A 26075-nucleotide genomic window follows, 5' to 3' on the forward strand; every position below is an offset into this window, starting at 1 on the left:
GAGATATTAATTGGATACGTCCTGCTTTAGGAATCCCAAATTTTATGCTAAAACCTTTATATGATATCCTCAAAGGAGATTCTTCCTTAACCTCTCCTAGAATGCTGACTGCTGAAGCCCGGGAAGCCTTAAGTTTGGTAGAACAAGCTTTAACTAAGGCTTCCCTTAAGCGCATTTCACGGAGGGATTCTATTTGGGCATGCATACTGGCTACTGAGCTCCAACCCACTGGGGTCTTATGGCAACAAGGACCTCTATTATGGATTCATCCTAAACTATCTCCTCAAAAGGTTATTGAGTATTATCCCTCTATGGTGGCAAAGGTTGCTGTTCTTGCCATACAGCAATGTATTCAACATTTTGGCCAAACCCCTAATAAGCTTATTGTTCCCTATAGTAAACACCAAATATTAATTTTACAAACCTCCCTGGATGATTGGGCTATATTACGATGTGTGTTTAATGGAGAGATAGATAATCACTTACCTAAAGATCCTATATTACATTTTGCAACTCAACATCCTATTATCTTTCCAACCATAACCAGAAGAACACCTATACCCTTCGCTATCAATATTTTTACTGATGGATCAAAATCTGGCCTTGGAGCTTTTATGATAGAAGGACAAAAACCCATAGTTGTTCAATATCAGCATATATCACCTCAGCTAGTTGAACTAAATATTATATTAGAAGTGTTTGAGAGATATGATTCTTCCTTTAATTTGTTATCGGACTCCTCCTATGCTGTAGAGATGATAAAGTCCCTTGAATGTGCGGGGCAAATATCAACACATACGCCCATCCACTACTTGGCATCTAAAATTCAACATTTAATTTTGATGAGGAAAAATCCCTTTTATGTACAACATATTAGGGCACATACAGGCTTACCAGGGCCTGTTGCCCAAGGTAATGATTATGTAGATAAGCTTACGAAGATGCCCATGATTTTCTCTCTCACCCCACTTCAACGGGCACAAGATTTTCATCGCCAGTTTCATGTAAATGCTAAAACTTTACAGATTAAATTTAAAATTCCTCGTTGTCAAGCCCGTGACATCATCAAGGCCTGTGGTACTTGTGCACCCTTTATCCCCTCTTCTAATGTTGGTGTTTGCCCACGTGGGTTGCTCCCCTTACATTTATGGCAAATGGATGTGACCCATATACCTGAATTTGGCTCTGTTAAGTATGTACATGTTTCTGTTGATACTGTTTCTGGAATTATATATGCTTCTACTCACACAGGGGAAAAAGCTCGTGACGTTATCGCTCATTGTCTTGAAGCTTGGGCAGCATGGAATGTGCCAAAAGAAATAAAAACTGATAATGGTCCGGCTTATACCTCACAAAAATTTCAGTCTTTCTGTAAACAGATGGGCGTAACATTAAAACATGGCCTTCCATATAATCCTCAAGGACAGGGCATTGTTGAACGCGCCCATCGCACAATAAAAGAATGTCTAATAAAACAAAAAGGGGGAATAGGTGAGAATCTGAAACCAAGGCAGCGATTATCTTTGGCACTTTTTACTTTAAATTTTTTAAATTTAGATATTAATGGCAAATCGGCCGCAGATCGCCATTTCTGTCCTTCTAGTATTCCCCATGATATGGTAAAATGGAAAGATGTCCTCACCGGAAAATGGAAGGGACCTGATCCGGTACTCACATGGGCCAGAGGCTCTGTTTGTGTTTTCCCACAGGACGGAACCGATCCGATTTGGATCCCAGAGAGACTGACTCGTCAAATAATATCGCAAGATGGCGCCTCAGGGATGGATACACCTGATCACCATGCTGATCTGGACAAAACCAGTATGGAGCAACTGGAGCTGGGAGTTTGATAAACTCACCGAACAATTACGTGCTGAAATCATCAAGGTCAACACCACCCGAATCGACCGAACAATTACGTGCTGAAATCATCAAGGTCAACACCACCCGAATCGACCCCAAAGTGGCCCAAACGCTGGCGTCCCGGATCCAGAAGGCAGCATTCCATCTAAAAGAATGGGCCGGGTTGGGAGCATTGGGATTTTGTTTTGTTTTCCTGTGCATTCTATGTCTCTGTTGCCTGAGACGTTTATTTCTGCAGAGGGCCAAGGATCAGATGCTCCTAGCTCAGGCTTTCATGGCGGTTGAAGCAGGACAATCGCCTACTGTTTGGCTAGCCGCAATGGAAAAATCATAAAGCAGAATGTCAGCAAGGACTGCACTTGGGACCCCGGGAGGGTGCATCCCAAGGAGGATATGCTCAGCTGCATACGGGTTACCACTGTATTGCTCGCCCGTCCCTGCAAAAAAGGTGGTGGCAAATAATTGCATAAACTATAGCAGGGGTTGAGTCCTCTATCCTCTTCTGCTTAAAAACAAAAAGGGGGAACTGTGATGAGCCCCACCCATTGCCTGCTAGCTCGAAGACCTAAAAATAGCGCCGAGCGGAAGCTCTGTGAGGCCCATTAAGCAGTAAACAACTTTCAGGAAGTCCGGTAACCGGAGCATGGGGCGCACGGGAACACAACATACCACTGTTTGTAACAAATGAGCTAATTTTGCATGGAGCGAGTGATCTGAGTGCTGATTGGCTGCTTGGGATATATAAGCGGGGAGCGGGGAGCGGAGAAGAGGAGAGTATGTAAGAGCCTGGGATAATAAAGAGTCCGAAGAAGATCGTCTCCGGTGTCGTGCTTGAAAGCGGCATCCAACAATGCCAAATCTGAGTGAGATGTTCAGATTATTTACCAAGGATGATTTCTGTTGATCTCACTCTTGGTATGGTGGTATTTAGAGATGCTTCTAGAGCCTCTTCTCTAATTCCATCCCCAAAGGGCTTCCTATGAGGGTCTTTATTGTCTGTGTTCATAATCACATTCTCACAGTCTTTTGTCACACTTTGTAGTCACTTGCCTGGGGTCTTAGGAATGCTGATAAGAAAAAAAGATTCCCACAGATTCCCTCTCTTGTTCTCAGCCACAACACACTCCTTTCTGCAGTGCAGTCGATAAAGTTCCTGTCCCAGCTTGGAGATTACCTAACCAGCTCCTGGCCATGTTCTTCCTTCATGGAAGGCTTAGGCACTTGGTGCTGAGTCCTTCCCCCAAAGTACTGCCATTGTCCTGGATGACCAGCACATGCACATGGATGACCCATTCCATCCTTTGACCTGCGTCCCTCCTTCTTTCATCGTCTCTTGTTCTAGTCATGTATTCCTGTGGCCATTCTCAGATCCTGACTTCAAAAAGGGCAACTCTACCTTTGAAATATTAAAACCAGACATTTCTCACTTTATCCTCAAAGTCTCACATTTCAGAAAGAATCTGAATGGTACACCAATCATATGAATGGGAACTTTGCAGAGGTATTAACTAAATGTGCTGATATCAGACCCACTGAATTTGCATCACTAAGACAGATATACAGAAATCTGCAATTAAACAAGCCCCTCAATGATGCTGATGCACAGCTGAGTTTGGGGACCATTACCTGTCAGTTCAGCCTGGCATTACTCTCACCACACCTGTACTTCAAATTCACAGAGTTCTTGGGTCATAATTTCTTTGCTCCTTCTCACCAGCCCTTCATGTCTTCAATTTCTTCCCGTCCAGCTAGATGCCATGGTCCATCACTTTAACCACCTTGGTAATTTTGATTTCCTTCTACAACTTGTCAAGGTCTGTCCAGTTGTACATTCATGTTTTTAGAATGACTTTTTAGAATGTTTTTGAATGACTTTAATACTTACAAATAAGGTGACATATATCTTGAAATGTAAAATATCTTTATTTTACAGCCCTTGTATGATCCACCCACTCAGTTTTTCCATCTGGATTCATTGATTCATTTACCCTGTTGATAAAATTTTGCTCAATCCTCAAAGGTGTTATTGTTGCTGGTGGTGTGTGTGTGTGTGTGTGTGTGTGTGTGTGTGTGTGTGTTTGTTTTAAATCATGATTATTTTTCCTTGATTAGCTCACTGGAGGGGAAAACCTAAAATGATCATTTTGATTCACTGTACTAAGTTCATGGATAAAAGTAAGCACTGAATACCTCGAATGTGTGGAGTAGTATAGCAGGTGTGTGATGTGAAAAGCAAGTTGGTGCTAATCAAGTGTGACTCATGGCATGGAGAGCTGAGAATATTTTCAAAAAAAAAAAAAAAACCTCAAAATATATGGTTCCAGTGAGGCAGAATGTACCAAGTCAAGAAAGTCTCCAAAAAATACCAGAGATGATGTCACTAGGGATTTGGGGCTTAACCTGCATCTTCTTCTAGGTACTTTTACCCCTACATGCCCCTCACCTCCTTACTCAAATACACCAAAAAATAAAACCTGCCAAGATATATCCTCAGAGACTCTTTTCATGTCAACTCTAGTAGCTACTTATTGCAGCAGAAAAAAATTAAAAACAACTTAAATATCCATCCTTAGGAGGTTGGTCAAGTCAGCTGGGTATATTTAAATGCACTGGTCTTTCAGTATTCTCAAGGAATCGGTTCCACACCCTATGGATACCAAATGTGAGAATGTTCAAGTCTCTTGCAGAAAATGGTGTTGTGTGTGCCTATGAGCTATAAAAGCCTCTCATGTGCTTCAAATCATCACTAGATTACATATGATAACCAACACAATGTAAATTATGTAAATCATTATTACACTGCTTTGTTTAGGAAACAGTGACAGAGAGAAAACTGTGTCTAGATTCAATACAAATGTCGGGTTTTTCCAAGTATTTTGATGCACAGTTGGTTGAATTTGCCAATGGAGAACCCACAGATGTGGAGGGATGACTGTACACTCTGCCATTGTAGCTAACGTCTTTTAATAACAATGATGTAAGGCAATCATCACAACCTGGAATTATTCTCATAAAACAAGTATATTCATGTGTTTAGAATGACTTTTATGCTAACAAATAAGGTGACATATATCTTGAAATGTAAAATAATATCTTTATAGAACAGATAAATAAAAATAAATGGTTAGGTTCCCAAGTTTCTAGTCCTATTCCAATCTATTCTCCATGCCGATATTTTCAATAATGCATATTATACATGATACTGAGATATAAAGTGATAGGAATTAGGAATATACATGCACACATTCATGGAGCCTCTCCCTCTGTGTCCCACCCCACCCTCCCTCCTCTTCCCTGTAAATGACTTTGAGTTAATATTGGTAGTTTAGCATACATATACAGCATTGTTTCAATTGTTACCTTCTTTACATCTCTATCTCCCCTCCCTCCTCTAAGCCCCTCCTCCTTTCCCCTGCAGTCTCTCCTTGTTTATCTGAAGTTACTATTGTTTCCCAGTTTTTGTCTAGCTTCCCCGTATTAGAGAAAACATATAATATTTGCTTTTTGAGACTGTGTAATCTCACTTAGCATAATATTCTCAAGTTCCATCCATTTTCCTGCAAATGACATAATGTTGTTCATATCAGTTTGATATTTCTAAAATAAACCCTCATTCTGCCTAAGACCCTTTGAGGTCTAAAATCCTCTATCATGGAGCCCAAGCCCCTTCCCTACCCTCACCCTGATTTGTCATCTCTCACCTCCAGGGCTTTGCACATGCTGTTCCTTCTCCTGAAATGCCCTTCTCCAATACCCTTGTCTGCTTGACTAGTTCTACATATCCTTCAAGCAGCAACTTAGGTGTTACCGACTTAGGAAGACTCCCCTGGTCAGGCCTATATTTAGCCATACCTGATGCCCTTCCTATAAATTCCCATAGCACCCTATGCTTTCCCGTTATACTTTTCACATATGCTGGGGTTGGCTGACTAATTTCCATACTTTACTAGAATTTAAGCTTCATGACAGTAAAATCTATGCTTATCCTACACACACACACACACACACACACACACACACACCTCTACTTGTTATCTACTGCCACATAACAAATAACCCAACACCTGTGGTTTCAAACAACAAGCACTTATTACCCCAAGTACTTTCTGAGACTCTGGAGATGAGGAGTGTCTTTCCTGTTTGATTCTATCTCGGGATCTCTCAAGGGGCTGCAGTTCAGACTCAGGCCAGGGCTTCAGTCCTCCAAAGTTTTGATGGGGCCTGGGGGATCTGCTTCTAAGTGGGCTTTCTTACCCAGATGTGGGCAGGAGGCCTCAGTTTGCCACATGTATGTTTTCATGACATAACATCTAGCTTCCCAAAGGCAGGACAAAGAAAGAAAGAAAGTGGGAACACATTGAGATTCAATATCCCTTTTAAGTCCCATTTTATACATAAGGGAACAGAGAAGTCAGGTAATGCATTCAAAGGCAAACATCCAGCTTACATAAGAGGTAAGATTTGAACCAAGCAGCCTGGCTGTAGAGTTATGGTTCTTGACTATCATGCTATACTGCTTCTGGAGGCAAATCAGTATATACTTGCTGGATAAAAGAAGCTGCTGTATTCTAGGAACCATGTGTTAAAATATACTGCTCTAAATTAGCTCATTTTTGGTTCCTGTGCTGGAGACTTGAGAGGACATATTGGTCATGTGCACATCTAAAGTACACATTGCCCCAAGAGAAAAATCCAAGATTGCAGGATATCCATGCTTGGAATAAGAAGAGCGACCAATGTCCCTTGGTCTCAGAAAGCTGGCCTCCAAATCCAGGAGCAGGAGGAGGGCCAGTTTTCTTGGGGAAGCCACCTGAGCTGAGCCACCTCCAAGCCCAGTATGACTGCTGCTGACTCAGGCCACCTGCTGGCCTCTCCCAATGGGGGAAGGGAAAGCTTAGGATGGGACCTGGAGGCTGGCAGCTGCAGGTCGGATCTAAGTATTTCACTGAAGTACCATCCTACAGCTGCCCTCCCTAGGCTGCTAGAAGCTTGAAGGGAGACAGCTCAGCAGTGAAATTACCCCAGACGCACAATGGTACCCTTGTAAGACCAAGCCTGTGATGTCACTAGTCCAGAAGCACTGAGCCATGATCCCTGCCCCACCCCAGTGCAGCCCAGAGCAGTCAGCAATGTCCGTGAGCTAATGTCAGTCCTCTACTCCAAACCAAGACTTTGAATCAACAAGAAGAAACTAGCACTATTCCATGTAGGCAAATTTTTCAAATCTTTCATCAGGCTTAGAATAGTAAGAAAAGATCCTGAAGATCCTTCCACTGAATTATTATTTGTTGCAATTTGAAGAACAGGGTCGTTCACATTCTCGTACACCACACATACTAAAGGACAGTACTTTTTTATTTCCATAGAACATTTTCTCCACCTTATTCAAAGAAGACTGAAGACATAGATACAGAAAAGGCAACAAGATCACATGAATTCAGTTGTAGGGAAATAAGAGAAATTAGGACTGAAACATTAAACAAAACCAGGGCATGCAAGAAAATGCATAGCATGGAGCCCTTTACATGTGGTGTGGATGGCTATACTTGGATGGCTCTGAGCTTCCTAAAAGGCAAAATGAAGTATAAACCCAATAAAATTGAAAAATAATTGTCCAGCCAGCATGGTTTTGGCCAATATATTTTACTTCAATAATATATTTTTGCAAATTATAGCATTCAGGAGATTAAAACCACCCATTTGTTCAAATGAAGCACAGATCCATTAAAAAGATATTCCAAGATTTATCACAAAGAGGAGGTTGAGTGAGGTCATGGACAACATCTTTATGAAGATCTCTTGGTTCAGGCCAACAGCATTACAACGAGAGGTTGGCAAGCTACCATCTTTGAGCCCCGCCTGGCCATCAGCCCATTGCTATAAGTTTTATTGGAACTCATTTGTTTTTGCATGGCTTTTTTTCTATGTTTCTTTTTTGGTACTGCAAAGACAGAATTAAATACTTGCCACAAACTTTGTATAGCATACCTGCCCTAAGGTGAACCCCCAGGAGTCATGTCCTTCAGTGTAAGAGGAGCCTGTGACATGTTTCTAAGCAATACACCATGGAAAGGTAATGAACTGCCACTGCTTGAACTATGTTACATGGCAAGGTAATTCTCCTAGTTATGTGACCATGTAAGACTGTGTCTTAGTAGACCAGAGAGAGGTCTCCTGCTGACCCTGAAGCAGCAAGCTGCCATGATGTGAACTAACATGACAAGAAACTGGGTGAGTCACATCTAGGGACTGAGGACTGAGGACTTCAGTCCTACAACTTCAAGGAACTTAATTCTGCCAGCAACCATGTAAACTTGGATATGACTTTTTCCTAAGTCAAGACTCAGATGATAATACAGCTCAGTGGCCCACCTAATAGCAAGCTTGTAAGACCCTGACCAGAGGCCCAGCTGAGCCAGGTCACTGTAATGGTATGCATAGCACAGGCCCGGCACACAAAGGTTCTCAAGAAAGCTGTGACATCAAAGTCAAAAGTTCCACAGCAAAGGAAACAATAACATGAAAAGGCAGCCTGTGGATTGGGAGAAAATATCTGCAGTATCTGCTGAGGGGCTAATATCCCAACTACACAAAAGCTAATACAATTGAACAAAAAACACAACCTGACTGATAAATAGGCCAAGGAACTATATAGACATTTTCCCAAAGAAGACATACAAGTGGCCAACAGGTATATGAAAAACTGCTCAACATCACTAATCAATAGGGACATGTAAATCAAAACCACAGTGAGACATCTCACAGCTGTGCAGTTAGAGTACATCAAAAAGGCAAGAGATAATGACTGTTGGTGAGGACTTGAAGAAAAGGGATCATTTGTATCCTGCTGACAGTGATGTAAATCGGTACAGCCTCTATGGAAAAAAAAATGTGGAACTCACTCAAAAAAATTAAAATTAAAACTGCCACAGGACCCAGAAATACCACCTCTGGGTATGTATCCCAAGGAAACAAATTCAATATCTTGAGAAGGTATCTATACTTCCTTATTCATTGTTGCAATATGCATGGAAGCCAAGATGTGGAAACAATCTAAGTGTCCAGCAACAGATGATTTGATAAAGAGATTGTGATTTGATAAATAAATTGTGATATACATACAGATATATATATAACCACAATTACATGTAATATTCCGTTCTGTATTATTATATATCATCTATTATCTGTAATTATATAATTATTCAGAAATAATTATATGTAACTGATATTTTATATATATCATATATATGATTGCATATATAATGAAATATTATTTAAACTTAAAATAGTAAATCCTGCTATTTAGAACAACATGAATGAACCTGGATGGCATACTAGCTGGAATAAGGCAGACACCGAAAGAACAATATTGTACAATCTCATTTGTATGTAGAATCCAAAAATGTAAAACTCACCAAAGTAAAGAGTAAAGTGATGATTCCTAGGGGCTAACACAGGAGACAGGGAGATATTAGTAAACAGAACAAAGTTACATTTATGTAGGATGAACAAATCTAGAGATCTAATGCACAGCATAAGAACTATCACTGACGAGAATGTGCAGTATGCCAGAAATGTGCTAAAAGGGTGGACTTAGGTTGCTCTCACCACAGAAAAGGGAACTGTGTAAAGAGATGGAGATGATAATTAGTTTGACTATAGTAACCATTTCATTATGATTATGCATATCAATGCATGTTGTATACGTAAAATATAATATTCGATATCTCTATATTTTACATATATATACACACACATACACACACATAATTTTATGTTTAAGTCTTTTATACAAGGTAAGCTGCTTTGGGTAGATAAATGGAATGAATGAATAAAGGCTCAGACCAGTTTCTAAGCTACTTCCCCAAATCTCCATCTGGGTAGACCTGTATCATTTTATCCTCCCAGTCCACTCCCCACTCCCATCCCTCTGCAAAAAGTGAAAAGAGTCTTGCTTTCCCTCTTTGTTAAGTCCTTGTTGGCCCTCCCACAGTTTCCTTCAGCTGCAGAGGAGTCCAGCAGATTAGTTCTTTCCACAACCACCCCATGGCAACTGGTGTTAGGAAAATAAATATCCATGGTACAGATTCGGCTGTGTTGTTCTGCTTCCCATAAAATGGTTTATGAAATGCTATAAACATTATTGCAATAATATTTCTGCCTTTACCAGGTGGTAGTTTTGAAGCAGGGTGTTTAGGGATGGAGACAGAGGGGAGAGGCTGCTACAAGGGGCTCTATCTTAGAGACTGGTTGATTCTTGAGCCTTGCACCAGCCATTAGCAAAAGCTGAAAGCCTCACCCAGAAAGAAACAGAGTGTTAGTCTTGTGCATGTGCCTGTGAGTGAGTTAGGCTGGACACGGTTGTGTGTCTGTGTCCAGCTGCAGGTAGAGAGGCTGGCTCTACTGAGCCAAGCTCAACCCTCACATGTATGGGAGTTTACTGGCCATGGACTGCCCTAATGTGTCTTCAGTGGAGACATATGAGCTCTTCTCCATGGGGATGGGCCTCTGAGAGCAGATTTGGCCACAATTGTGCACCCAGACAGGTTCTAAGGAAGAGAAGAGATGCGCTAAGGTTCCAGAGACCCTGGCGTATGATTGGTACAGCCTCATACCTTAACCTTCTGGTAGTCTAAGCTAGACACAAGGTGTACCCAAGATTCAAGAATAGAAGGAGTTGCAAAGTAACTCTGTGAAGGACACAAGCATTGAGATGTCATTAATTGGGACTTTGCAAGCAACCAGCCAGTCAGCTCCAGCCAACTGGAAGCCCAGAAGAGAAGCTCCCACTGCACCTTGCCCTGAGTGGGTACCCAAGCCTACAAGGCCATCAGCCCAAGAGGGCAGAGCACTTGCTGGACTTGTTCTCTTTCTACCAACCAGCATGAGGCCATCAATTAAAGCAAGTATCTATTGGAAAGGAGTTGTGTTCTGATCTCCTCTGATGCATAATTCCATAAAAACACAACCTGCCAAGCCCCTCTCCTCAAGCTAAATGTCCACAAGTGCCATGTGCAGAGGTGTTTAGCAGATGCTTCTGTGTGATGACAACTTGAAAAGTTCCTCCAGCTCAATAGCACCATGGGCCCCAGGATCTGAAAGAATCTCTTGACCCTCCAGGAGAAGAAAGAGTCTGTGGAACCATGCCCCCCCTTTTATTGCTGGAACGGTAAGGATAGGGGAGAGCAGAGCAGATGGGGCACTTCACCTCTCTTTCCATGACATAACTCGTCTAAGAATGTGCGGTTGCTGCGGCGGGGGTGATGGCGCCCGAGCGTGCCGCAGGGAGGTCAGCTCCAGCATGTGCTGCTCGGCTTTGCTCCAGCCCCGCTGGTAGGCAAGGCAGCCAGGGGGCTCGAGGGTATTAAGGGAAGAGGCTCCGAGCTTCTCCACCTGGCAGAGAACATAGGCCAGCTGGGATGTGTCCAGAGGGTCTGGTGTCTTGCCAGTCCTCAAGTGTGTTACACATGCATGTGTGCACATAAACTCCATGTGTAGGCATGTTTACACATATAGACAGACATGCTCAGTCACATGTGCACACATATATATATACATGTGAATACATGCTCACATACACATCCATGTACACTCACACACATAGATGCTCATATACACAGACATGCATGACCACATTCAAACACACACATAGCACAACCTGAAATCACAAGTTTTCAGTGCTACCAGACCACCTCCTTCTTAATCCCAGCCCATACTTCTTCAGCCAGGGGTCACCTTGGGCACTTAGACTGGCGAGCCCAGCTCTAGAAACCTGCTGGACTCCATGCTTGATGCTGAGTTCCTGTATCTTACCAATAATACAGAGTTGTCAAATTAGAGGGGGAGGAAATGCAAAACTTGACCTGGTATAGTATTGCCTCTATTTCTGGTGAGGATTTTGGCAGAGTGCAGTATTTCACCCTAGTCTCCTTTTCATAGTGTATATGAGGATTCTCAGTGGATGGATGACTGGCTCCAAATCAACTATTGCAATGCATTCAATGAATTTGCAGGAAGAGGGCTGTCAGAGTGCACGGTCTCTTTGGTCTCTTTCTGTTCCCTGCCAAGAAGTGCTGATTCCATTCTTGCCGGTCTTCCAGCCCGGGATCCTATTCAGCCACATCCAGCCCTCTACTTCCTCTCCTCTCTCTTTGCCCTTGTATGTTTTGATCCTTTCTTACTTCTGGAGGATTGGGTTCCAGGGGTGTGTTTAGAGATATCAGCCATCCACCTCTTGGAACTCAGGCTTCTCCCCAGTCTCCCACCACATTCGATCCAGCAGGTTGGAAAGTGATCAACCCATTGCCTAGGGGCTGTTTGTTACATACGATTGAGGACTGAGAGCTGGGACTGAGATGACTTATAACTAGGATTTTAATAATGGCAGAAAGAGCTCTCTCAGCTGAAGCATCCCCCCCCTCCACTGTGACTTTTCTTGCTTTTGATTAGTTGAAGTACTTTCTAATAGTAACCCTGCATTCTCACCCAACACTGGCTGCAAAGGCATCACCAGAACCAGTGTACATGGATCTTCACTTGGCAACATGGAGTCCGGGGGAAACTGTAAACACGTATTTCTCCTCCCAAATGACTTTTCAGGCAATGCTGAATCTCCCTTTCCTGGATGTCTGGAGACCCCTCTTCTTCAGTTTCTCTCTTTCCTCCCTGTCTCCTGCTTCTCCTGGGGTCCTGTCTTTATTCTGAGCACTTTAGGCTGGTAGTAACATTTCCAGTGCCCTCCTATCCCACCCTGATGGTAGGACTTTTCCCCCGACTCTCCCCTACTTCTGATAATAGCAGCCACTAGTTAGACTGAAGAAGCTCTTGTTAAGACGATCATTGCCCCTAAAACATCACTTGGATGCATTATTGTCATAAAATCCTCCTTCCCTCCAAGGTTGAGGATGGCTTAGGGTGGGAAGAGTCAGAACATGGGCACTACAGATTTCTTTAAAATTTAAAAAACTTTGTTAAAGTCAGATTGAGGCATACTTTTTGCACAGTAAAATGCACCCTTTTTACCTACAGTGCAATGAGTTATGACAAATGTCATACCTATAAGCCCAGTGTTTGGGAGGCTAAGACAAGTTACCCAGTACAATGCTAATATATTTAAATCATATTTTCATACACTATCGATAAGAAATTACAAGTGAAAATTTAAAGCTAATTTACACAATAATATAAAACTTAATTAGTTGAGTTTTTTATTTTTTTTCAAAAAGTATCTTTACTCCCATCTTATACTATACACAAAACACAACTAATTAAATTTAAACTAAAGTAAACTAAAATTAAAATTAAAAGTTGGACATGGTAACACACACTTATAATCCCAGCATTTGGGAGGTTGAGACAGGAGGATCATGGTTCAAGGACAGCCTCAGCTATTTAGGCCCTCTGCAACTCAGTGAGACCATTTCAAAATAAAGAATAATGGGAGTATAGCTCAAAGGTAAAATGCCCTTGGGTTCCACCCCCAGTACCCCAAATAAATAAATGTAATAATTTATACTACAAACTGAAACTATTGAAAATGATTTTTTAAATAAATAATACAGCCAGGCATGGTGGTAGATGCTCATAATCCCAGTACTTGGGCAGTTGAGACAGGAGAACCAAAGACTCACAGCTAACCTCATCAATTTAGTGAGGCCCTCCATAACTTAGTGAGACTCTGTTTCAAAATTAAAAAATAAAATATGGCAGTGGGTGTATCTCAGAGATAGAATGCCCCTGGGTTCAATCCCTGGTCCCACAAACAAACAAAAAGTAAATAATAGAGGTGTATTTCCATGGAGAAAAAGACTTGAAAAATTTAAAGTCATTTCTTTCCAAATTGATTCAATGAAATTCTTGGCATATTGTGTGTGGTGGTGGTGGGGTGTAAGAGAGAGAGAGACAGACAGACAGACAGAGAAAGAGGATGAACCTGCTGCTCTAATGGTTCTATAGAAATGAGATACACAAAGAACGGACAAGTTACTCTTAAATAAGAAAAAATGGAGAGCTTTAATCAGCAGGTCAAGACTTATTATAAAGCTACAGAAATTAAGATACTCCAGTATTGGTGAGATGATAGCCATATAAGTCTACAAACTGCACATAAAACCCAAAAACAATAATGATTATGAATAAGTAGGGGGATTATGGTCTTTTTAATACATTGGGAATGATTAATTGGATATCCAAATTTTTAAAAAAGCATCTTGACTCCCATCTAATTGAGCACAACTCAATTTCAGGTGTATTTAGTTCCAAACATGAAAGGCAAAACAATAAAGATTTAGAACATAGCATAGGAGAATGTTCTTAGGACCATTAACAGAACTACAAGGGGGAAAATGGCTAATTATAACATAATTATATGAAAAATGTCTCATTTCCAAAAACACCATGAATAGAATGAAGACAAGCCTCTCAGAATGGAAGAGATATTTGTGATACACATATCCAATGAAGGACTCAAATCCAGATTATGTAAGAACAAGAAAAAATGTCTGTAAATATATGAGAAAAATGGAAGACCTTCCAACAGAAAAACAGGCAAATTACTTGAACAGGCATTTCCTTTAAAAGAGTATCTGAAATGGCCGATCAACATTTAGAAAGGTGATCTTCTTATGGGAAAATGCAAATTAAAGTTACAGTGAGACACTCAGCCCTGAGATGGTGATTTCTATATACTGTTCTTCAATTAATGAAATCAGGGCTTCTTAAAGAAAAGATAGATTCTAAGGTAGGGCAGGAAAAGTACAGTATGAGCTTGGGGTGTCTTGTAGTACCAGACAGTAAGGAAATGCCTTAAAAACAACAGAATGGAGTCAGGTGTGGTGGCACACACTTGTAATCCCAGCATTTGGGAGGCTGAGACAGGAGGATCATGGTTCACAGACAGCCTCAGCTACTTAGTGAGGCCCTTTGCAGCTCAGTGAGACCCTGTTTCAAAATAAAGAATAAAAAACAGGGGTAGGGGTGTAGGTCAGTGGTAGAATGCTCCTAAATTCCACCCTCAGTACCAAAAAAATAAAATAAAATGACAGAATGGTAGTTCCATAGGTGGTACATTGATGGGACATAGGAGTTACCCTTTGAAAAACTCCCAATGGCAAAGCCGAACAATATTCAAGCAATAAATAATGTAGTTGTGGATTATAATCCAAAATATAAAATTGATATGTAAGAGTCAATACTAATATAAGTGAGTGAATGAAGGAGATAAAACAAATTTTCCTTGCAGAATAATTCCAAATAAGATCTAGAGCTATTCAAGCCTCCAAAAAGTAAAACTTAAGCCTCCTTCTCTCCCCATTCTACTTCAGAAAGGGCTAGACTTAGTGCTTCACTTTCAAAATATAGAACAGAAAAAAAGAGAGATAGTGATTTGACAGCAGAGAGAACAGACACATGCATTTCATATGTTCATCAAAAGACTTGCAGGAAAATGTTTACAGTGGCACTAATTATTATAATAACCAAACACTAGAGCAACACACATATCCTTTAATAGTAGAATGGACAGATAAATTGGGGTACTCAACACTTCCAAAGCACCACTTGGACTCAGATGGTAGACAGCTGTCCTGGTCTTGTTTTATTCTGCTGGAGGTCACTCATTCACATCTCTTTTTATAATCACTTACTGAGGGTTACTGTGAACCACACAGTTCATGATTGCTACACTAAAAACATGGATGGATTTTACAAACATAATGACAAGCAAAAAAAAAAAAAAGTCAAACCCAAAACAAAACATGCTGCATAACTGCATTTATGTAATAGGAAAATGTAACCAATGTCAATAAAAATCAGAGTAGGGGTTACGGTTGAGGGGGAAGAATGTGGTGACTGGGATGAGGCATGAGAAAAGGTTTTGGGGTGCTGGCAAAGTTTTATTTCTTGATCTGGTTGCTGGATACACTGGGTGTGCACTTGGTAAAAAGCAGACCCCACCCAACTAGGGATCACTTTTCTTTCTGTATGCTATAAAAATTTTTTTTCAAAAGCTAAAAAATGAGACATACATACTTCAAACCTGTTTAATTTTAACCTGAGACATAGAAATGCACATTCGCTCACCACTCTTTTGATGTGGAGCCAAAGGAGGGTTTTCTCTGAGAATGGGTCTACTGACTGCAGCTCCCTGTCCTCTTTCTTGCAGAAACCACACCCATACTGCATCATCTCCAATTTCCAGCAGGAGCTTCTTTGAAATAGTGAGAGGCCTTACTGATCCTTGTAAAGCAAGCTGAATGCAGAATCTTGCTAGAATTTTATGATTCTCCCCATATTTTCATTGTCTCATCCACACCTAATTCCAGAACAATTTCCCCTAGCGGCCCTCTTTAAGGGAGGCTTTTCAATGCTTTCAACTCAGGAATTCGTAGAAACAGCTCGCTCAAGCGCTCCTGCTCGCGCTCTCTCTCTCTCTCTCTCTCTCTCCCTCCCTCCCTCCCTCCCTCCTTTCCTTTTCTTCTTGTTAATATTAAATTAAATAATTAATAACTGAGGTTTGTAACTAAACACAAGTGATCCTTGATAGATGTGCATTATACCAATGACAGAAACATACATGGATGTCTTGGAGATTAACTCACGCTCAAAGGTTCTGCCCTGACCTGTATTTTCACTTGCCAATGTGTTTTGCAGAGGGAATGAGCTTCAGCTAGTCCCCCATGTTATATTAAGTAGAGCTATCCCCCACGCTGCTAGACATGCTCCCGATTTCGAGCTGTTACCACTGCTCATTCTGGGGTCATCTTTTACTTTGACCACTATGGACACCCCTTAATGATTTCCCCAGCAGGCACCTTTTTACTTTTTAAATTCAAATGGCCAATAAATGCATGAAAAAATGCTCAACACCATTGGCAGTCAGAGAGATGCAAATCAAAACTACCCTGAGATTTCACCTAACTTCAATTAGAATGGCAATCATTCAAAACACAAACAATAACAAATGCTGGTGAGGATGTGGAGAAGTGGGAACTCTAAAACATTGTTGGTGGGACTGCAAATTAGTGCAAACACTTTGGAAAACAGTATGGAGGATCCTCAGAAAAATGGGAACGAACTTACCATTTGATTCAGCAATACCACTCCTGGGTATCTACTCAAAAGAAAGCAAACCAAACTACCAAACTAATGCATGTGTATCTATGTTCATAGCTGCACAATTCACCATAGCCAAACTATAAAACTAGCCAAGATGTCCATCAACTAGATGAATGGATTACAACACTGTGGGATATGTACACAATGAAATTTTATTCAGCCATTAAAAAAAAAACCTCAATTACATCATTTACAAGGAAATGGATGGAATTGGAGGACATTATGCTAAGTGAGATTAGTCAGTCACAAAAAATAAAAAATCAGATGTTTTCCCTAATATGTGAAAGCTAGGGAGAAATGGGTAACAGGAGGAACTCTAGAGAAAGAAGGAGATTCTATATAGGAGCAAATAAGGTGACCTGAGGGCATGAGAGGGGGGAAGAGGAAAACTCTCTAAAGCACATGATGTACTTAAACAAACATATCAAAGCCAATAACTAAGTCAAACATGGGAGAAAATGGGGCAGGAATTGGGTAAGGGCTGATTGGATGATGAGTGCATGTATGTATCCACCATCTTTTATCCCATTAAGATGTATGAATACAATGCACCAATAAAAAATTAAAAATAAATAAATAAAATAAAGTAGAAGTCATGCTCCTGTTTTTTACATTAAACTCTTCAAATGTAGTAGGTCTGCCATGAAGCAGGTGCTTAATAAATACATGCAGAAGGAGTGAAGGGCTGAATGAACAGATACATGAGTTTTCTGTTCCCCCATGCCAAAGTATTAGCTCTTTGGTTTGCCTAACAAGACCCTTCACGCTCGGATCCTGCTCATCTCTCCAGCATCCCACCTTCCATGTCCTCAGAGCATCCTGGACCCTCCCCCTTGCTGAGCATCATATCATTGCACGTGTTGGCCCTCTTAAAATACTCCTATTTTGTGGTATTGTGGGTTGAACCCAGAAATGCTCTACCACTGAACTACACTGAACTACCACTGAACTACTCAGCTCTTTTACTTTTTGTTCTGAAATGGGATCTCACTAAGTTGTCTGTCACGCACTGGCCTCAAACCTGCATTCCTCCTGTCTCGGCATCCTAAGTACTGTATTTCAGGCACGCACCATCGCACCTGGCCTGAAATTCTCTTTCAAATGGCCTTCCACTAGACGTCCATGTAAGACTTACCCTACCCTCCTAACCTAAGCTGTCTGCTACCTTCTGGTGGAGTTTATCGGTGACTCTGATCTCTTGCTTGACAAATCCTGTTATTATCATTCCTTGTCATGGACTCAGCCTCTCCCAGAGACAGTGCAACCGACAGACTTGAGGGCTGGGTTTCAGTCAATGTCTAGCTCTGCCTTAGCATATAGTTGGTGCTCAATACAGGCAAGAAGGAAAGAGCCATCTGGCCTGGGTTTAAATCCTGACTGTGCCAGTTGGTGGCTATGGAGTCTTAGGTAAATGCCTTCTCCACCACTAAGTTACCTGTAAAATAGGATCAATGATACCTACCTTGCACTGTCCTTGCAAAAATTGAATTGCATCTCCTATGTAAAGATCCTGGCACAAAAAAATACTGAGTAAAGAGAGCCCAGATCCATGGGGAATGCCCGCAGTGAGAGTCTAGACAGCTGGTCACCTATATCCACCCAGTTCAAGCAGAATTCTGGCTGCAGTGAGAATCCCAGCATCCGCACAGAGGAGACAGTCCACATTTGTTGCAGGAATGAACAATGCTTTCTGTCCCTCTCCCTGTTCTTTGTCCTGTTCTCTTCTCTGCTCTCACCACCAATCTCCATATTCACCATTTCCCCATCTCTGTGGGTAATTTGAAATTAAAATCCCCAAGTTATTTTTCATAACCAAGAACAATCACTCCTGGGTCTCCTGGCACAGCAGCCTGACAGGGTGCTGGCAACAGCCTGTTCACAGTGAGCTCTGCCAGGGGACCCTGCGCATGCTTCTGAGAATAACTCAGTGTCCAAGAATTCTGCCTGTTCTATCGCAAGCAGGGGCCGGTGAGCAGCTGTTCTGCATTAGCCTGAGGGCGATGGGATTCCACTTCGCTGCATGGAGGCTGGCGTGTCTCCCTCCTTCTTTCTGCTCCCATCCTGGGCTGTCATGGAGCAAGCAGAGTCTTCATTTTACAGTCTCAAAAGCACCAGGAAAGGGTCTGGTTAGAGGAAATCTACAGAGTTAATGAAGTTTGCCTTCTGGGTCCTTTCATTTCGTGTCTGAGTCATTCATCCATCACACTCCCATGTGGGCACCATCCTAAGAGACCCAGCAATCTAACTCTAAGGCCACAGGTGGATTGCATCTAAACATTCCCTACAAAGAACAAAATCCTGACTGACTCTCATTCGTTCACTCATCCATTCACTTCCGCACAAGTTTATTAAATATTAATGCTAACGGGGACGTAGACAATCACCTAAGGGGAAAAAAACCCATAAGATCTGTAGGAATCTTCAGGAAGGAAAAAGTGGTACCACTCTCCAAGGAACATCTGTAAATTCCTGGGCGCATTTAATTAAACAGAAAAGGCCCTTCTGGCATTTAGGAGGCAAGAACTGAAGACAAAAAATACCCTGAAATGCACAGAACATTCCCACATGATAAAGCATGGCCCAGAAAAAAGGCCACCAGTCTGTTCCTTGATTACACAACTGCTATGGAGGATGCCATCCAGTACCCATCCAACCCATCCTACTCCGTAGCAGCATCCTGTAGTGAGCTCAGGCTTCCTCATTCCTGGCCTCTACATGTCTTTTAAAGACCATGGATTAAAACAAACAACTAAATAAATAAAACAGAAAATGCTGTTTCTGACACTCTAGCTGTGGAAACGTGAGTGGAGCTAATGTTTCTCACAACCCCAGATTCCTTATACGTATGATGATGCTGATGACATCTATGTCATAAGATGGCTATGACCGTGGCTGTCATATTGCACAAATCCTGAAGTCAAGTGACATGGTTCAGAAGTAAAAACTAAATACCTGATATAGAAACTGGATGCATATACACTGCTTGGCATGTGACAGAGTTCCTACAATGTCAAACCCATGCTCCCTTTCTCCTCCCATAGGCATCATATAACTGGCTGAAGGTCATCTGTGATTCATCGACTAAGGCTCTGTGCTAGATAGTTGATGAAATAGCATACAGGGTGTGCATAGAAAACTACTTCCACATAACTTAAAAATTTGGGATTCTAATAAGTCCTAGATGTGTGTGTGTGTGTGTGTGTGTGTGTGTGTGTGTGAGCGCGCGCACGCGCACAGGTGAGTCTGAGATGGTCCTAAGCATAATTAAACTTTAAAGATTTGCAGTCTCTGGTCTTTGTGCCCTACCTTCCACTATCCCCAAAAGAATGATCTTTTAATCATGTGATCCATTACCAGATCTTTGTTATGCTAGTGGAGAGAGTCTGCAAAATGAAGAGAGAACAAATTGTTCTAAAAAGATAGGATGTGGCAAAAAGGGAGAACAAGGAAGAAGACATCACAGGAAGTGGGAAAGAATGATAGGAAGGGATGAGAAGAAACCTCTGGAGGAGGAGGACCCTAGGCCAAGAGATCCTGAGCGAGTCATTGGGGTGTTTCATTATCTAGAGGCTTTAATTAAGGTAGCCCCATGGTGACCCCCCAAATGTGACTGTGGTAGAGTAGAGCACCCAAAATGTTTTTCTTTAATTTTAATTAAATTTAATTTAATTCAGTTGCTCATTTTTTATCAGGTTATTTGTTTTTCTAGTATAAAGTTTTTTGTTTTGAATGATTGCCATTCTAGTTGGAGTTGGGTGAAATCTCAGGGTAGTTTTGATTTGCATCTCTCTGTTTGCCAATGATGTTGAGCATTTTTTCATGCATTTATTGGCCATTTGAATTTATTCTTTTCGTGAAGTGTCTATTTAGTTCCATTGCCCATTTTTTATTGGGTTATTTGTTTTCTTAGTACTGAGTTTCTTTTTTAATTTCTTATTGGTGCATTGTAATCATACATCATAATGGGATACAAGATGGTGGATACATACATGTACACATCACCCAATTAGCCCTTACCCAGTTCCCGCCCCATTCTCTCCCCCTCCCTCCTTCCCATGCTTGGCTTAGTGATTGACTTTGATATGTTTGTTAAAGTACATCATGTGCATTGGAGATTTCCCTCTTCCCCCCTCCCATCCCCTCAGATCGCTTTATTTGCTCATCTATAGGATCTCCTTCATCTAGAGATCCTCCTCTGACCAATTCTCTCTAGCTTTCACATATTAGGGAGAGAGCATCTGATTTCTTATTTTTTGTAACTGAGGTTCTTGAGTTCTCTGAATAGTCTAAATATTAGTCTTCTATCAGAGGAGTAGGTAGAAAAAAAATGGTATTGTCAAAACTGGCTAACCATATGCAGAAAAATGGAAATAAAACCCACTTTCTCACCCTGCACAAGAGTCCATTCAGAATGTATCAAAGACTTGGAAACTAAACCAGAGACCTTGAGGCTCCTTGAAGAGGGCATAGGTCCAACACTTCACCACATAGGCACAGGTAAAAACTTTCTCAACAAGACCCCAAAGTTACAAGAAACTAAAAGGTGGATTAATACATTAGATTGTATTAAACTGAAGAGCTTCTGTACAGCAAAGGAAACCATCAAGAACCTCAACCTGAGGTTCCTGAGAACCTAAACAACTGACAGCTCAGCTTGTCCCTGTGAGCCCACCAAAACCCAGGCCTACCAGGCTTCTCTTTCTATTCAGTGGATGAGTCAAGATGCCTTTAGTCAAAGTTCTTCCCTCCCTAGAGAAAAAAGTTTATATAAAAGATGTCTCACCTCATTTTTCCTGTCTACAGATTAAGTCCAAGTTGTTGAGAGAACCAACGTATTATGGAAATCCCATGGGCTGATTTGGGAGGATTTCCCAAAGTTTTCTTTCTGTAGGCCCTTGAATGAGTGATGGGGTCTGGAGAGAACTGGAGTGAGAATCCAGTGGTAACACAATGTAAATAAAAATGTGAAGGCAGAACTAGCTGGTAGTGAAGGAAAAGCATGAGAGTTTAGGTAGGATGAATAGGCACAAGACAGAGAGGAGGAGGTCAAGCAGCAAACCCTGCCCCAAAGCCACTTTTCTACACCAGCAAGTCTCTGAGACATACCCAAGGCCATATTTCCATGTGATCTAGGAGCCCAAGGGAAAGTACAGAGGCCTGTGTGAGTATGATGTGTCCTAGGAAATGTGGCCCAACCTACTTGGGGATATAGCTTGGAAATACACCATTAGGATCAAATTGTTAAAGATGTTTGCATCTTTTCAGGAGTCTTAGGGGCTTTCAATGAAATATGAATTAGTTTCTAATAATCTACTTCTTATAATTGGGTATTTAACATCAGTCTTCGCTGCCTTCTTAAATGGGTATATCATCTGACATGACTGGAATATTTCAGAACCTATTTGGCTTGGTTATTTCCTCTAGGCTGTGTGTGAGCAGGACAGGATTTATGTCCTCAGTTTGGGTGTTTTGTTGATATTGGACATGCTGTCTAAAACACCCATTCTTTTCAAATTTCCTTCCAATTTGTAGGAAGATGTGCCTTTTCCCCCAGTGCTTTCTGTCAGTACCAAAGAAAATGAAAATATATCTCTTACTTGTGGAAGATAGAGAGATATACAGAAATAAGGATATCAGATAGATGAGCAGATTCTCCAGGAGAATGATTGAGTGTGATTAGGGAAGGGAAGGAGGAGACAAAGTCATAAAAAATGCATGGTAAACATAATGCAATGAAAATTTACAAAATTGCAGATTCCAATCTCAAAGACTTTCTGGGGGCAGGGGAGGGATCTGGTAGGGTGGACAATAAGAATTGTGTCCATTTATTTTTCTACTACATTTTCTGTACTCCAATATGGTGTAGAATTACAGTGCACCAAATGAAAAAAAGAAAAGAAAAAAATCACTAGAATCAAATTAGAATTATTTTTTTAAAAGTTTGCATTCATCCTGTTGCAAATTAGATGCAGACAATAACCACTTAACAATATTATTAACCACATGTCACTAAGTACATACTATGCAGCAGAATCTTCTACTAAAGAAACAGTAATAAATGTGGCACAGTCTGATCTCAAGAGAATTGCCATACAACATGGCAGTTGAATAATGACTCTAGAAATATCTATAATAGCACTATCCAATAGAAAGAGAATGTGAGTTACAAATGGAACTTTAAATTTTCTGATAGCCAGCCAAGTATGGCGCCACTCACTCATCTGTCATCTCAGCAAATCCAGACTAATGTCGAAGGATAACAAGTTTGAGGGCAGCTTAGGCAACTAGCAAGAAACAGTCTCAATGTTTTTTAAAGGGTTGGTGTTATAACTCAGGGTAGAGTGCCATGGGTTCAACCCCCAGTTACACACACATGCTCACGTACAGGCACACACGTGCGCGCGCACGCGCGCGCACACACACACACAATTCTGGTAGCCACATTACAAAAAATTTAAGTGATTTCATTTCAATAGTATTTGTATTAACCCGATGTAGTCAAAATATTATTTTAACACGTACTCACTATAAAAATTATTAATAAGATATTTTACAACGTGTTTATTTTTTCTCAACAAATCTTCAAAGCCCAAAGTAAATTTTACATCTCTGTTCAGACTGGCTCTATTTCTGGTGCTCCACAGCCACAAGTGGCCCATAGCTGTGGTACTGAGCAGCCAAAGCCTCAAAGATGTTAGGAGCACAATCATTCCGGTTCTCAGTGTTCTTGTCGAAAAGAACATGATTATCTGTCTGCTTCCTTTGCTTTCAGGAGGCTAGCGTGTATAATGTGGTAACTCCTCTGATTGGTCCTTATATCTGGGTCCTGATTGGTCCTTGGATACAGGCCCTGATTGGCCCATTTCTAATCCCTCTTAAGAATCCCTAGTCAGTTTTAACCTAGAGGTCAGGAAGAGTTCTGGCGTGCCACCCTTTATCCTTTATCATGCCTTTCCTGGCACCTGATGTCCAGTCCAACTCTTCCTTGAATAGCACCCTGACTTTCTTCTCTTATGCATTTTGGATGGACCTGATGCCATGGGAAATCCACAGAGGACTACGCAGGTGTTTATACAGCTCTGGATACACTGAGTGATTGAGGAGCAGACATAGGACCCAAATAAAATCACTGAAATACAGCAGTTCTTTGGGAACTTCTGGTAAAGAAACGTGTGTGCGTGTGTGTGTGTGTGTGTATGTGTGTGTGTGTGTGTATGTGTGTTTTACTGGGAATTGAACCCAGAGGCATTCTACCTCCGGGGTATACCCTCAGTCCTATTTTATTTCTTATCTTTAAGCAGGCTCTTTGCAGAGGGCCTCACTAAGTGGCTGGCCACAAACCTGCAATCCTCCAATGTCAGCCTCTCAGGTACGAGGATTACAGGTGTGGACCACAACACATCTCCTTTTCTTTGACACTTTAATCTGGGAGAGTGTGAGCCTGGAGTTTCCAGAATCAGCATGAAGAGAGTCTGAGGATGAAGCCACCATGTTTAAAGGCAGTGAGGGAAGGAGAGAAATTCCGTTCTTGTAGCATCAACTTCTAAGGAATTCCCGAGCATTTTAGTTATGTGAGTTATTCAACTCTTTGGTCAAAGCCAATTGGATTTGGGGAATTTTCTTAAAAACTGAGTCCTGTTACAAGATAGAATTTCTACTCTATTCCCCAAAAGGAGTCAGTATAGGGTGATTTTTTTTCCCAATTTCTCCTTCCACCCACATACTCTTCACCTGCAAAAGAAATAACTTAAGTAGTAATGAATATGGATCCTGACATCCACTGAGCTCTGTGGTTCCGAGGTAGCATCACTACACTGAAACACCAATGGGAATGTCCCTCAGCCGTACTTGTTTCTTATTCAAATCACATACACAGCCCTCTTCACTCTCTGTCCCATATCTCTCCCTTCACCTGGATGACTGAGTTGGGCCATCCCTGGGAGACCTGCACCTCATTCCTGCCTCCAGGGTGCTACCTAAAGCAACACACTCAAAACTGTGGCATATCGCCTCAGTTTCCCTGAAATGATCAGGCATTGGTGCTAAACAGTGTGTTTTTATAAGACAAAAATGAAATGAACACCTTATCAGAAAAACTCTCCATCCTTATCTGAGTCATATGCCTATGGAAAATTCTTTTCAAACTTAATTAAACGCTCAACTTCTAAATGTAACCGCTCACTCATCAATCATTAAGAAAGCACAATATATACAGGACATGGTAACAGACATCAGAGACACAAATATAATGATGTTACTGAACTCAAGGGGACCCTGTCTAGTTCATGGTAATGTTTGAGAAAGAACTGAAAATGGAAAGACATCAGAAATCAGTGACAAAAGTGAGTTTCTGGAATTCATAAATATGTGGTAATTGGACACCACATTCCTAAATAAAATTGGGGCTGGAAAGGACAAGGGGGCAGGTATCCCAATGTTCCCTTTAAGGGCCCAGACAGTGACAAAAAGACCTCCCACCAGGCCCCATCTCTTACAAACTAAGGACAAGGCTTGCAGGACAAGGGGAACATTTAAGATCCAAACTGTAACATGATACATGAATAAACTTGAAAATATTTTGCTAGGTGAAATAAGTTGGTTATAAAAGACCACATATGCCAGGCATGTGGGTGCACGCTTTTAATCCCCGCCCTTGGGAGGCTGAGACAGGAGGACCGCACAGGTTCAAAGCCAACCTCAGCTGGTTTAAGAGACCCTTTTTCCAAATAAAAATATAAAATAGATCTGGGAGTGTAGCCCAGAGATAGAAGGCCCCTGGGCTCCATCCCTAGTACCACAAATAAATAAATAAATAAATAAATAAATAAATAAATAAATAAATACATATTATATAGATTCATTCATATAAAATGTCCAAAATAGGAAAATCTCCAAAGACATTAACACATAACAGTTTTCCCCACCTGCAAGGGAGAAAGAGGATGGATAGAAAGTGAAGTGTTAGCCGGGCGTGGTGGCGCACACTTGTAATCCCAGCATTTGGGAGGCTGACACCAGAGGATTGCGGTTCACGGACAGCCTCAGCTACTAAGTTAGGCCCTCTGCAACTCAGTGAGACCCGGTTTCAAATTAAA

This window comes from Muscardinus avellanarius (genome assembly GCF_963383645.1).
Source record: "Muscardinus avellanarius genome assembly, chromosome: 11".
Classification (NCBI taxonomy): Eukaryota; Metazoa; Chordata; class Mammalia; order Rodentia; family Gliridae; genus Muscardinus; species Muscardinus avellanarius.